Raw genomic sequence first — 12,197 nt, 5'->3', positions numbered from 1 at the left:
AGTACTCTTGATGTTGGGAGCAAACTTTGTTCATAAGTCTTTGGAACGTCGCTGGTGCTCTGTGTAACCCAAAAGGCAGTGCAGTAAACTCGTATAGCCCATTAGAGGTGCTAAAGGCGATTTTTCTTGGTCTTCCTGTTTAAGTGGTACCTGCTAATAGTCTTTTGTAAGATCGAATGTGGTTATATATTGGGCTAAGCCTAATTTCTCGATTCATCGACGGGTATGAGTGAAATTTCGAGATGGTATTGACTGCTCGGACGTTTATTCAAAAACGGATGGAACCATCAGGTTTCAGAACTATGACAATGGGGGAGACCAGTTACTGCTGGAAGGTTTTATGACTCCTAGTTGTAACATGCTCTCTATTTCGTCAGGAACTGCGTCCCGCCTAACGCCTGGTATTCTGTAGGGGTTTTGTTTTATTACTTTATTTGGTGGGGTAACAATGGCATGCTCGAGTATTGTTGATTTTCCCAGGAGGTCGGAAAAGATGGAGGAGAAGGACTCTAAGAGGGTCTGAAGAGACACTTTTTGTTCCTCTGTTAGATGTTCGTTTATGGGCAATTTATTCAATGTTGAAGGAATGGGTTTTGAGTCAGGCAAAACGTAATGGGTGTCTTTGGGGAGGGGTCCCAACCATTTCTTTAGTAGATTTATGTGGTATATCTGGGTTTTGGTTGAGGAAAGGCGTAACCGGTAAGTATGAGGCCTACCCTTTCAGCACCGTCATATGGTCCCTTCCATTCTGCCCGTTTTTGGCGTATAGAGGAAGGTAGGAATAGGAGCACCCAGTCATGGACCTGTAACTGTTGTCACCTCTTTCCTTTATTGTAAGACATCTGCTGGCTTCTTTGAGCTTTTTCTAGGTTTTTGTGAGCAAAATCTCGCAATTTCTGTATGCGGTTTCTTAGGCTTTGGGTGTATTCTAGATGGTGTTGTGTCTCTTCTTGTTTCTCTTGTTCCCACGCTTCTCTTGTCATTTCTAGCAAGGTTTGTGGCTGTCTCCCGTGAAGAAGTTCAAAGGGAGAACAACCCAAGCTTCTCTGAAGCTTCAAATAACAAAGAGGGCGAGTGGCAACAACATGTCCCATTCTTTCCCTTCGGTGGTTAGCATTTTCTTCATGGTTAGTGTTGGACTTGGCCCTTCTAGCAGGTTCACCCCTAAACTTTTTGCTTTTAATGGTGACCTAGTGATGGTGATTTTTGTGTTCTGCGCACTTTCACTGTGTCCCAGTGGAAAGTGCGTGCGCACTCTGAGTGCGTGGAGTAAGGTTGGCCTGCCCTCCCATAGGAATGCATGGGGAATGTATGTGTCCCTGGTAGTTCCTGATGCGTGGGGTGTACAGGCTCGAGTCTGGTATGTGCGGACTCGTGTGATTCAATGCTGCGAAATGATGTATGCGGCGTGTATGTGTCTAGTGTGGAAGTGCCACTTCTAGACATGGCTGTGTGTGTGCTGTAAAGGTGCTGGCGTGTGATTGGCTGGAACTGGCTGGGATGCCAGCCTCCATGAGTCATGATGGGTCTGCCCGGTGGTGAGTGTGGAGATTAGCGTGCTGATGGCTGGGGAGGAGTGCACCTGGGTCCTGAATAGGGCTGGGCTTTCCCCACACAATGCTGGCTCCGCCCCCTGTGGTGCGTCTAACGACCCTAGCCTGCCTAGTGAATAGAGTGAGGGGCTGAGCACATCAAGGGTGCTCCCAGACCAGCTGGGATTGGTTCTTCCCCCACCCTGCACACAGACAAAGGATTTATTAGTATAAAAAGGGTCTGTGTCCCCTTGCAAGTTGTTCTTTCCTGATCTTACTGAGGGGGGCTGCTGCTGCTGCTGGGACCAGGAGGAACCGCCACTTGGGACTGCCTTCCTGCCTGGAGGGCCCAGTGAGCTGGGCCCTGGCCCAGCCTTGCCCCCCCATCTTGCTGCATTCCAAGGACTTTCTCTGGACTTGTGCTGTCCTCTAGCGCTGGGAGCGCTGGAATTGCCTCCTAGCGCTTGGAAGCGCGTTATTTGCACCTGGACGCGCTTTATTTTCTGGTTATAGCGCTGGGAGCGCTTTATTTTACCTCTAGCGCTGGGAGCGCTTTGTTGCTGGAGGCCGGTGTCCACCCACAACCATTCCCCCCAATGTGACCTGCACCTAGTCTTGTTCTGTGTGTTTTATAAGACAGGAAGAGAAGAATGTATCCTTTCGATTTTAAAGCGCCACAATTTTAAACAATGCCAGGTGGCACGTTACTTCTTTAAATCTCTGCCTGACCCCTTTGTCTGTGGTGGCCACCTTTTTGTGGGCCTGTATGAAAAGTAGAAAGGCGCGAGGTTGGTTTTAACTAATAATTATATGCAGAAATGAGTAATTTGATGTAAACTGACTGGATTCGGTCTATGAGGCACATGATGCACTTTATGGGATAAAATGTCCTGTAAAAATTATCTGATGTTCTTTTTAGATAATTCTACTTGCTATAGGATTTTAACTTGTTATGAACTGGGGCTGGTTGTTGATCACTGATTTAAATTGTGCTTTTATGATCTGTATTTAAGAGATCGAATACAGATGTTATTGATTGATTGTTTGCATGTGTGTCTCCGAGTCTCACCCCTCTGTGCTCCCTCTCCCTGCTGCTTGGAGCTGCTGCTGCAGTGTCCCTGGCATGGCAGTGAGGAGCTCATGGTAATCCAAGGCCCGGGAGCAGTGTCTGTCCTCAGCACATGCGCAGCTGTTAATACAAGGCCCTCTTGAAGGTGTCTGTTCTCAGCGCATGCGCAGTTGTTAATCCAAGGCCCTTCTTAGCTCCTGCTCCGCTGCGGGACGCAGTGTCTGTCCCCAGCGCATGCGCAGTTGTTAACCCATCGAGACCTCTTTAACCCGCGCTCTTAGTTAAGTCCTGGGGTTTTCAGTTTTTCTGAATGGAAGACAGTGTGGACGTTCCCAGTTGCGTCCCCTCTCGGTTGGACTCTCCAGGCCGTGCTTCCCTGCGGGCTGCTCAATTACACAATCTTTATGTTTCATGGGCTCCGCTATTCTCAGCGCATGCGCGGCCACAACAAGCAGACATCCTGCGCCTGCGCACTTGTGACAAACTGAGTAAATGTAAATGTAAATGTAGTATACTTGTAAAGCGCACAGCTGCCCCAGCAACGGGGCGTCCCGGCGCTGTATAACTCTGGGGAACCCGTCCTGGCTTTCCCTGTGGGATGGTCCCTTGCTGGGAGTCCCCAAGGTGGAGCCAGGCATCCCCGGAATTGGTGGGGCCGTTGTGGAGATTAGGCAAGCTAATGCCCAGAGTTGCCGAGTTTAACCCCTGATTAGAGTAAGCACCGAAGCGAGAATTATCGAGTCCGCTGACCAGGGTCCAGGACCCTGCCGCGTCGGGAATTGAACCCTGGCCCCAGGCTGACTTCTGCTCTCAGGCCTGCTGCCTCTAACCAGTGAGCCACACTACTCCATGCGCAGCTACAGATCAGGGCGGCCCTTGTCCAGCGCGCGCTTTGTTGTCACGTGGGGCCCTCGGTGTGTCCCCTCCACCAGGCCGACACTGCCCCCTCGAAACCACAAGAGAGGTAAGGGGAGACAAGGACTCGAGGCAGTGGTGGAAGAGCATTAACGTATGATTCCTGAGAGGGGCGGGGCCTGTGGGTGTCAAGGCGGGGCCTGTGGGGGCGGCGCCTGTGGGTGTGGATGCTCCTCCTGTGCCGGGGGCGGGGTCAGTGAATGTGGGGGCGGGGCCTGTGGGTGTGAATGCTCCTACTCGGGCGGGGGCAGTGAATGTGGGGGCGGGGCCTGTGGCAGTGGGGGCGGGGGTCTGTGCGTTGGGGGCGGGGCACGTGGGCGTGGGCGTGGTCAGTGGCTGGGGGGCGGGGTCAAAACAATACACCTACACAGCCTGGAGGCATTGACTCTTTCGTGTTCCTCACTGGAGACTAGTTTGTCCTTACGCTTCAACTCTGGAATGTGTTTTTTTGGAACCCTAATCGCTCCAACTTTAGTTTGTATCGTGTAATTTTTGGTGGATTTATACTCTGTAAATATGTTACCATAATATCTAATCCTATATACTTCGCTCTATTGTAAAGCGCTCTGACTCCGCTGGGTAAAGTATGCGCTATAAAAAATGCCTAAATAAATCCAATGCCCTGCGACCAGGCTGTTGGAGGCTCGTCGTGGCCTTGGGGCTCCCAGTCACATGTCCTCAGGTCTGTAGACTAAAGACTATTGCAGCTTGCAACTCAGAACTGGCAATTCCTCAGGCTCCGGCGGGCTGCTTTTGGAGGCTTCAGGCATGATTCTGAATGCCGCCGTAGTCCGCGAATCTCAAGTTGCACATTCTTACCTTTCTCCTGAGCCACCGCAACCACAGACTTTACCCACTTGCTGACCGCATCTATAAAATAAGTTTTTGACACAAGTGTGTCCACATGAGCATCTTTTAATTTGGCTGATCTGGGGTTTGCAGCAAATATTTTTTTTATCCCTTGCGTGCGTGCGTTGGCCAACAGCCATCGCAAGCACTACCTCAGTAGTGCTGCGCACGTCCGTTGGCCTACACGGCCCGGACGCGCATTCGAACGCCCACATCGCAGCGGAATTGCCACTGCAATAAACGGGTTAAAGCCATGCTCTTGTATTTACAATCAACAGAAGCTTGTGCAGTGAGGGCTGGTGCTGTTCCTGACCTCCCATTCATTTTGTGGAAGTGCCTGGACCAGTCTTCAGCGCGTTCCTTGCTCCCAAATGGTGCCTCTCAGGCCCTAGACCCTTGCTGTGGTTCGGTGGGCTCCTAAATCAAGCTTTTGAACTCTTCATGAGTGGAAATGAGCCCATTCGCACCGGAATCTCACTGCTCGCACGGAACTTCAGCACAAGCCCCTGCCGACTATCCCCTTGCACGGAAAGCATCAATCGATCTGGAAGACCAACAACGTAAAGCTCCAGCCCGACCTTCTGCGACACCTGGCCTGCTCTTTGTGCCATGTCCACCACCGCCATCAACTCTCTCCTTACTCCCTGCGACCCTCTCCAATTGGAACGGGGCTCTTGGCTCAAAACTTGAGAGGGTAAAACCTTCAGCTGAACTAATCTGGGGCTCTATCTAATTTGCGCTCCATCGTGATTAGCTTGAACTTTTTACTTTAACCTGGTCCAGCATGACCAGATTGCCTCGGTTGACGCTTTATGTTTTTAGGTGCTGTATAGAAGTTTATACTTTAAAAATTCATATCTCCGGTTATACTGATTGGATTTTTGTCTTTGGGTTTCGATTTGTTGATTAAATTGAGCTCTATTTTTCTAACCTGGTGTTGATTTTGTGTGCTGTTTACGCTGTTTTACTGTTTGAAGTGTTGCACAAATATTTACACATTGCCTCTAAATTAAGCCTGACTGCTCTGTGCCAAGCTACCAGGGGGTTGACCAAGGTTTAAATATGGGGTTTGCTTGTGCCTTATACTGACTAGGATTGTCAAATTCTGAAAAGGAGCATACAGTTATTACTAGATTCCTAAATCAATTATGCTCAAGCATGTAATTAAACCTCATTTCCTTTGCAAACTATACAAAATATTATAAGTTCCACCAAATCAGAAAATACAGCGCAGAGTCTTGAGATTTCTTTTTTTCAATGTATTCTTTATTTGTACTCAAATGCATCAGCCCAGCCAACGTGTTTCGTCCAACATGGACTTCATCAGGGTCTTTTATAGAAGCTCACCAAGGTGCTATTTCTGTAATCAGATGTAGTATAGATATATAGGCAATCACCATATCATTCATGATTGATTTAATTCCTTCGATCCATATTGAAATAGTTTTATTGAAGAACACCAAGTCGCTTATTCTTATTAAGAGATGCAATATCAATAAGCTGGTAATCACCATCGCATCCAGTCAGATAAAATCATGAAAGGATTATTGCCTTTGATAAGTCCTAGCATGTAGTCTCGTCGGGTATGAAAAGCCATCTATCCGATCTGATAGACAGACGGTCTTGCATGCAGCGGTGATTGGCTATATATCTATCCTACATCTGATTACAGAAATTGCACCTTGGTGAGCTTCCTTGCACCTGCTTCACTAATGATTGCTGCTCCTGTGTGGGCGTAGGGTAGGCTTCAGTGAGCTCTTACCCCTTATTTTTTTTTAAACTTTATTTTGCGTTTAGGTATGAGTAAAGAAGTACACTAGGACAAGTAAAAGCCTTTGGCAAGTACAGGTAGACATAATACACACTGTCAAGGGTTCAATCAATGCCGCAGAGTGATCACATGTTACATAAAGCAAGTCCCTCGGCTGCTAACATATTTTCTGTTACAATCGTTCTTGACTCTAATTCACATAAACGGTGTTTACAAACATGACATAGGGATACATCAACTGTACCGACATCAAAAAAGGAGTTTAGCATCCGGTGTAGTTGATTATTGACATGTATCTCGGGACAGTCTAACCCACCCCTGTTGGGACTATGCCCTGTTCTTTCCGGGTAGGGGGTCTTGTCGCTGCGCCTCTAGGTATGTTCTGAAAGGTCCCCAGATATCTTTGGGCCTGGAGGTGGGGGGGGACCGTTATTGCGTATAGGTCGCTGTTTGTGGAACAGGACGCAATGCTCTTCAGCCATCCCTTCATCGATGGTGCTGTTCTGCCACCCCAATGAATGGATACCTCCCTTTTGGCCAGTAGTAAGCTTATGGCAACAAACCTGCGAATTGCCGGTGGGAACTGCTTTACATATCCCAACAGAGCAATCTCGGGCAAGGGGGTCATCGGTACCTTAACCAAGCCACTCACTATCTTATGTATTCCTACCCAGTATGAGTGTTTGCGTGGACAGGTCCAGGCGAGGTGGGCGAAGTCTGCATTTGGAGCGTTGCATCTTGCACAATGGTGCAGTCTGGCAGGGTCTATCCTGTGGAGTCTGGAGGGGGTAATGTATATCCTACGAAGAAACTTAAAGTGTATTAGTTTGTGTCGGCTATTAAGGGAGACATTTTTTGTAACTGCACAGCAGGCAGCCCACTGTTCGCCTGTGATCGGAATACCCAAGTAAGTCTCCCAGGGGATCCAAATTAGTCTGGGGGTTGCATACATATAAAATCGTGTCATCTGCATAAAATGATACTAACAATGGGCCGGTGGTGAAGTGTAAACACCTATGAAGGTGTTTCTCTTGGAAGTGCCGTATTAGTGGGTCCGTGGCTAAAATGAACAACAGAGGCGACAACGGGCCACCCTGTCTCATTCCGCGTGAAAGTGAGAAGGGAGCCGTCAATGTACCATTTAGATGAGAAATAGAATGAGAGAATGAAATAGGGTAAGAACCAGAGCAAAAGAGAAACAAATTAACATGAAAGTGACTGCAAAATCAAGGGAATTATAGAATAGAGTGAAAAAGTCAAAGGTTAGCATTTAGAATTTGTGAGATGATGGATATCAGCCAGAGATTGTCAGATATGATGCCCCCCTTATTCAGAGTGCTTAAAGGTGCACACTCTGCAAGTAGGGTGGAGAGAGAGAAAGATGAGAATGGAGAGCAAGAGGAAACCCAAAGGTATCAGAGAACAGAGTGAAAAAGAGGAAAGAAAGAGGGTGATGCAGACAATGGTTGAGAAGAAGAGCAAATAAGGCAAAAATAAAGAGAGAGATAAAAGGAGACAAAGATGAGGATGAGAGAAGAACAGAGGGATAAAAAGAGCAGCAGAGCTAGAAGAGGACAAGATCAAGAGAGCGAAAATACAACAGACAGTGAGACATAAAAAGTAAAAGCAAGAAAAAAGTGAGAAAAAAACAAGATTGAAAGAAAAAAAGGGTGTTGAAAAAGAGGAAGAGCGTTAAAAGAAAACAGTGAGATAATACGGGAAAAAGAAAGTGAAAAGCTAGAAAGAGAAAGTAAGAGATAAATTAAGACCATGAAGGTCCACTTGAGTGAGGGAATGAGAGGCTGAAAAGGATAGAAGAGGGACCACATTCGTGAGAGACATGTTAGGAGAGAAAGTAAAGTGGACTGAGAAGAAAGGCTCAGTGAAGGAATTTGTGATGTTAAAGGTTTTTTTCTCATAACTTGACGTACTTTTCATAAAAACTATAACCAGGCGCAGGTAGCAATGTCTTTTGCACGGGGATTTACTAATGAAAATCAAAACAATTACACTACTTGTAGGTGGTGGGAATAAAGAAAAATCAGCAATATTGATCCATTAAAAAAATTCAGGATAAACAGTTTTGAAGTTAACTCACAATAGAATAGTACATAGACATTCAGTGCCAACTAGTTCTCACAAGGAAATACTATCTGAAGACTGCTGTTTTAGGGAAAAAGTATGCCAGAGAGTAATCGCAGGCACATCTGTGAAGTATAAATAGTCCAGTAATCATGATCTATACAAGACTTTGATTGCCAACGTGCTGCACTCCAAAGAGTAGGCAGTCGAAGCAGCTACAAATGGAGGCTGCATAATTGAGAGAGAGAGAATTTACTAACTAGCCTACGGCTTAACTGGAAGATCCTATTATAAATTGATATCTTTGAGCGTAGAGGTAAATGTAAATTAAAATGTAAATTGATACTTGTATAGCGCACTACTCACCCGCAAGGGTCTCAAGGCGCTTGTACGAATACCGCTGTGGGACCCATCCTGGCTTTCCCTGTGAGGTGTCCACTCCTGGGCACCACCAAGGTGGAGGCCAGGCATCCTTAGTGTTGTGGGGACCGTTGTGGAGATTAAGCAAGCTATTGCCCAGAGTTGCAGAGTGGGACTCCATGATTGGAATAGGCACCGAGGCGAGAATTATCAGGTCCGTGGAATTTTGAGCCCAAGTCCCGCCGAGGCGGGGAATTGAACCCTGGTCCCGGGCTAGACCTCTGCATCAGGGTCTGCCGCTCTAATCATTGAGCCACACTTCTCAGAGGTAAGGGCTGAGGAGCACATTGGGTGTCAGTGAGTACCCGAAAGTGGATAGGATCACTCATCAGTGAGGCAGTAAAGCCAGAGTCTCAGAAAATGCAGACCACTGCCATTGATCACATGTGAGTTTTAATTGCGACAGTGCCCTGTCCCTCAGGGCCAACTAGCCCTCCTGTTACCTCCAGTAAGCCCCATACAGCTGGATTGCTGAGAGTGTTCAAAGGCTACGCCACCTTTTTACACCATTCTGCAAACGCGACTCCTGGCGCACTGCTGCTCAGGGGATGAAGTTCACTTTAGTCCTGAGGGCCTCAGGGCACAACAGGACCTCATTGCCCCATCAGCAATGCGCCACAAGGCGCGTTTGCAAAGTGGTGTAAAAAAAGGCGTGGCCTCGGACCACCTCTCAGCAATCCCACTGTGTGGTGCTTGCTGGAGGTTCCTGTGCGCTAGTTGGCCCCTAAGGACCCATAAGCTGCGAGGGGACTTCAGCCCCCAACCCAAAACGCGCCAGAAGGCGTGTTTTCAAGTGGTACAGGGAGGGGGCGGACCTACGGCGAGATCCCGCTTCGGTTTTCTTTTTCGTTTTTTAGGAGGGGCTGTGTGGCCCCGCCTTCTCTTAATATATTTTTTTTATTTCAAATCTTTTTTATTAAAGTACAAAAACATAACAGTACAAAGAAAAGGAAGGACATCATACAATAATTAGCTCGCAAGATAGATACAATGAACAATGCCTGGATAATTACATTTAATGTGGTCAGCAGGAAATAAGAAGATGCCAGTAACATAACACATCCGTGGGAAATACACCATCGAGTCATATAATTGTGAAGCAGAGGAAGCATTGTTTCAGATATCCAAACATACCTCTCTGTCTCTTGGAGCGGAAGGAACTAAGAAGACAAAGAAGACAAAGAGGGAAGAAGAGGGAGAGAGGTTAGACAAGGAGAAAGGAATGACCGCAACAAGGTTTGTAGAAATTGCTTGTGTCCGGACATCCGTCATACCTGTCGGGAGTAATGCCCAATGTAGCAGCAGCGGTCATGTAGAGACCAAGCAAGCCCTTTGTCAGTGCATCTAAGGTGGGTCATAACAGAGTTCCAAGGAGTCAAGCAAACTCCAGAGTTTGGCGTGAGGCTTTTGCCAGGGGGAGGAATGTAAAACGTCGTTATCCGCACCCCTCAATGAAGCTAGCCATTCTTGCCAGTGCACAAAGGAGACGTCAGAAGCGTTCTTCCACTTGCTCAGGGTAATTTTGCTAGCCAGCGTTGGCATAAGGTCTAGGAGGTATCTGTCATGTTCCCTAGTAATGTTCGGATCAATCGCTCCTAGGAGAATATATGAGAAGTCCCTAGGTGGACTGAAGTGGAAGGTGCGATGGGTGTAGGCATAGATCTTATCCCAGAATGTTTGGAGCAACGGACAATAAAAGAACATATGCGCCATGTTACCCGCGTGTGCTTTACAGTGCCAGCAAAGGGGACTGTCCAGAAGTTTGAGCTTGAAGAGTTTCTCAGGTGTCCAGTAGGATCTATTTATCAACATAAGTTTGGTCTGGGATAATATCGGGATATTTTATTGTAGAAAGGGGTGAGATGAATCTTGTCCCAATCAAAAACCAGGTTAGAGGAGTTTGTTTCCTTTTCCCAATCCCTCTCACACTTTCTATGTATTTTCTGTGGTGACGGTGATATGAGTTTATATATTTTTGTTACCATGTGGCCTTGTGACATAAGATGAGCTAGCTTGGTGCATAGAGTTGGTTGCTGCGGGACAATGGCTCTGGCAGAGACAAGTGCTTTAAGGCGTCGAAACCTGTAAAAGTTGAGCGGTTGGAGATCAAATTGCGATTGTAAGGTGGCAAAAGGTAGCAGGGAAGTTCTGTCGTAAAGGTCCCGCATCAAATTCAGACCCTTGTTAGCCCAGTCCTCCCAAAAGAGAATTCCGCACTCATCCTTTATAGCCGGGTTAAACCAGAACGATGCTAGGTTTGATTTGGAGAATTTTATTTTAGCTTTACAGAGTCTCTTAAGGCTAAGTAGAGCCCGCCTAGTGTTGAGAAATATATATTTTGATTAGGTAAAGGCTGAAGAGTCCATAGTCATTATAGCGGAGAGAGGCAGGTTGTGAATGATGCATTTTTCAACAAGAACCCACACAGGAGTGTATTCTTGTTGGTTAAGGAACCAATTTGCTCCTTGTTTGCACAAGAATGCCGTTTGGTAGCATCTAAAGTTAGGTAGACCTACACCCTCTTTGTCTTTTGGCAGTTGAAGTTTTTTCAGGAAAATTCTCGGTTCCTTATCCTGCCAAATAAAATTATTAAAGAGTTTATGTACCTTGGAGAGGAAATCCACAATCCCTGGGCCACTATTGGCCCCGGCGACCCCATCCCCCGGGGCCTGTTTTTTTTTTTTTTTTTTTTTTTTGCAGGGAGGCGGTCCCCATGCCCCTGGGTCATTTCTGACCCCGGGGACCCAATCCCCCAGGACCTGGCCTTGTGGTAAAAAATGTTGCCGGTAGGGGGACAGCGTGGCCTCACTCCCCTGGGCCACCTCTAGCCCCCGGGGACCACATCCCACAGGGCTGCCCTTCCATTTAAAAAAAATCAATAAACTAAAGGGGAGGCGGCTTTGTGGCCCCCCTCCCATGCCATTTGTTAAAGTTCAAGTTCAGTAATTTATATAGCGCACTACTCACCCAGGGGGTCTCAAGGCGCTTAAGGGAGGGTGGGTGCATTACTTATCGAAAAGCCAGGTTTTGAGCTGCTTTCTGAAGGAGAGGTGGTTCTGTGTAAGGCGGATTGTGATTGGGGAGGGAACTCCAGGTTTTGGCCGCTAAGTAGGAGAATGATCTTCCTCCCATGGTGGATCTATGGATGCGCGGAATTACGGCGAGGGCTTGATTGGACGATCGTAGTTGGCGGGTGGGTGTGTAGAAGGACAGACGTGTGTTGAGGCATTCGGGTCCTAGGTCGTAGAGGGCTTTGTGTGCGTAGGTGAGGAGGCGGAACGTTATTCTCTTGTTGACGGGGAGCCAGTGGAGGTCTTTCAGGTGACTGGAGATGTGAGCTTGACGGGGGATGTCCAGTATGAGGCTGGCTGAGGCGTTTTGTATGCGTTGGAGTTTTTTTTGTAGTTTGGCTGTGGTTCCGGCGTAAAGGGTATTTCCATAATCCAGTCGGCTAGTGACCAGTGCGTGGGTGACTGTCTTTCTTGTATCGGTGGGGATCCAACGGAAGATTTTTTTGAGCATGCGTAGGATGTTGAAGCAAGAAGATGAGACAGCGTTG

General features: G+C 47.4%; 1 protein-coding gene and 1 long non-coding RNA gene across 2 annotated transcripts in view; one reads left to right on the top strand and one right to left on the bottom strand.

Annotated features, from left to right (window-relative positions):
- The window catches only part of LOC144805533 (uncharacterized), a 297,575-nt gene that overhangs the window by 66,319 nt on the left and 219,059 nt on the right, over positions 1-12,197 (bottom strand). The gene's annotated exons all lie outside the window — the stretch shown is intronic.
- The window catches only part of LOC144805556 (uncharacterized), a 54,426-nt gene that overhangs the window by 5,610 nt on the left and 36,619 nt on the right, over positions 1-12,197 (top strand). The window lies entirely within an intron of this gene.

Source organism: Lissotriton helveticus (genome assembly GCF_964261635.1).
Source record: "Lissotriton helveticus chromosome 1_1 unlocalized genomic scaffold, aLisHel1.1 SUPER_1_unloc_14, whole genome shotgun sequence".
In the NCBI taxonomy this organism is placed as follows: domain Eukaryota; kingdom Metazoa; phylum Chordata; class Amphibia; order Caudata; family Salamandridae; genus Lissotriton; species Lissotriton helveticus.
Note: the sequence above shows the minus strand (reverse complement) of the source record. Positions and strands in the feature narration are given on the sequence as shown.